Below are 3,086 nucleotides of genomic sequence, written 5' to 3' on the forward strand. Positions count from 1 at the left end.
CATGTTCTTAAAGCTACAGCTGCCTGGATCCCTCTCTGGACCCGATTTATTACTCTTAAATTCCTCCTGTTCCATGCCAGTGATACCTTGTTTGTTTTAATGCAGAAGAATGGCAAATCTTGTTTGTGTTTGGTTTTTTTTTTTGTTTGATTGGTTTGAGTTTTTGTTTGTTTGTTTGTGTTTTGATTGGTTTTTACAAAAACCGTTTCTGTTCTGCTATCACCCAACAAGATCTCCAAACTCTTGAGTAGCCCCAGAGGCATTAAAAGGGCTCCACCCAGGTCAGACACATGTTGCCCCTCTTGCCTCAACTACTTTGTACTCTCAATTTTCTGCATGTGACAGATGTTCTAAGTTACTAGCACTGGTTCACTTTCTTTTCTGTTCATCTCCATTAAAATGAAGAAAAAAAAAAGTTAAAAATATCATCTCTACTTCAGACATGGGCTTTATCCTTGCAGCTCTTATTAAAGTTAATAGGATTTTAGCCTCCTTGTACTGAAGGGTCAAATTTACCCATGCATTGAAACACATTAATTAACAAAGAGCTCAGTATTTCTTTTAGAAAGGTGAAACTAAAGCTTTCCAATGACTGATCGTCTCATCCTGGTGCCTGCAAGAGTCCTGCAGTTGTGCAGAGGGAAGGTGGCAAGAGAATTAAGGGTACTTTGGGTTGTCTCGTTTACCCTCCCAGATTAGGCACCCAAGTCTGTACTTTTCAAAGAGTAACACCAGCATTTACCTTAAAAGTTTATAAGCTGCATTTATCAGAAGTGCCTGGAAAGCACTGTGTGAGTTTGTCTTGCATTTGTACTCTCTTATCAGAATTAGGACCCAGGAAACATCATTGATTTTGTTGAAGACAAAATAAGGTGTGTTCACTTTTTAGTAAACAACACATTCTGCTGTGTTGTTTGACTCTGCCATCTCATCCACCATCCAGGCCCCCCCAAAAAGGTAGACAATACATCCACTTAGTATTGGTCCAAAAGATTGTGCTGATATGCTTATTGTTTGGTGAGAACTGGCCAAAGAGAAAGTAAACTCTTCCCCATAAGGGTAGGAAGGTGCTGGAATAGGTTGCTCAGGGAGGTGGTTGATGCCCCCTCCCTGGAGGTGTTGAAGGGCAGGTTGGATGAGGCTTGTGCAGCCTGGGCTGGTGGGAGGTGTCCCTGCTCATGGCAGGGAGGTTGGAGCCTGATTGTCTTCAAGATCCCTTCCAACCTTCACCATTCTATGATTCTATAAATCTGTGTTTAAATGACCACACATCTCTCCTCTGCCCACAGGAGGCTGCAGTAAGGTGACCTGCACCAGGTCTTCAAGACATAAAGGACCAAGATTTCTCTTTTGTGCGTTGCCAATTGGTGATAAAATTATTTTACAGGGGAGAAGCCTCATGTGGGAGACTGAAAGTAAAAAGCAAAAGACAGCAGCAGTTTCTACTCTCAAACTGCTCCTTCACTGCAGGCTTTCCAGTTCCTGGTGGAACATTCGTGGTAATTACACAAGTCATTATGAAATTTCAGGAAGGTAATGGACACATTATACCCCTGTCAACTTTAATGTTGTCCAACTTTATGACAACTTAAAATAAAAATCAGTGCTGTTGTGCCCCATCTCATTCAATGGCCCAGCTGCTGGTCAGCCAGTCCATGTTTTGCAATGGTAAAACTAGATTTGGGGAATAATGTGCTTACTAAGCCAGGACTGAACTTCACTATTCAGGAAGATCTTCAGTTCCACAATTTCTGCATGTTTAATCATTAAGGAGTAACATTAGTAAAAGAAAAAACCTAACTGAAGCACAAACAGACTGAATGAATTAGCAGAGATTTGTATTTTCAGTGCATGGTTCAAGCCAGAAGGAAGTATAACATTTTTCTGAGACAGAGCTCTCTAACACTCTGAACAGAAGGGAAACCTCAGTTGTTGAGTGGACACGTGCCCCAGAGGAAGAATGCAGCAGAGGCATTTGCACTGTGCTGGAACCTAAACCAGCCCAAGCCAATGGTGCTGCTGGAAGAGGCACCTTGTGGCCTCTCCAATAATTCTTCCTTCTCTTACATCCCTTCTTTCTCCCATGTGAATCCCATAGCAAACTAGCTCAGGGAACAGACCCAAATTCAAGTTGATTTCAAAGTATTAACTTCTAATTTAATTAACAAAGTGCCTACCAGCTTTGTGAAACTCTGCAGTCATTGTTGCAGCTCCAGAAGTTGAATGTATTGGTTAGATGTGGGCTGCTGAGTCACAAAGATGTCTGGGCAGAGTGAATTATTAGAGCCACTGTAATACTTACAGCAGCTTTTTATTAAATTCCTAAAGGAGGGTGAAATACTTTTCTCCTACTGGCATTTGTTGAAGACTTTTTGACATGAAGCCTTGGCACAGCCTAAGCATTCGCTGTGTCTCTAACACCCCATAAGCAACAAAATGATGAGGCAGGAGCACCTTTCAATCCCTCCCATGCTCCAAAAAAGACTTAATAGCAAAACTGGCTTAAAAGCCAGAACAAAAAGGAGATGGTCTTGTAAAACTCAGAATAAAAAGCTCCACCACAGCAGAACACTTGGAGGGTGCTCCAGAGATGCCACAAAGACACGGACAAAAAAGAACCCCAACAAAACAGTCCCTGATTTGATCCTCAGAACTTTCTGTCTATGCACAGAAACAGAAGTGACAACCAGATGGGGAGAGCAAATGTATCACTTCAGATTACAGCTGTGTGCTAATTCAGATGATGGCAGTGAGGCCCTCTCACTGTTTGCAGGCACTTGGTGGATCACAGCTGCTGATCAGCTCATTCTTACTGACTTCTCCATTAGGAACAGGGGGCTTTTCTTTCCATTGTAAGAAACTAAATTTAAACCTGCCATAATACAACATATTTGGAAGGTGGAAAGCTGTGGAATATAAGAAAAAGCTTTAAAATTCACTATTATGTGTGCAGAGAATCTGTGCTTCAAGTAACATTCAGGTAATAATTGTTACATAATGGTTCTACCAGACCAGCAAAGCACCAAGATTTGTAACTGGAAACTCATGAGAACAAGATTTTAGCCTAAAAGTACACAGCTCTTTAT

This window comes from Chaetura pelagica, unplaced genomic scaffold, assembly GCF_000747805.2.
Source record: "Chaetura pelagica isolate M959 unplaced genomic scaffold, ChaPel_1.0 scaffold328, whole genome shotgun sequence".
Lineage (NCBI taxonomy): Eukaryota > Metazoa > Chordata > Aves > Apodiformes > Apodidae > Chaetura > Chaetura pelagica.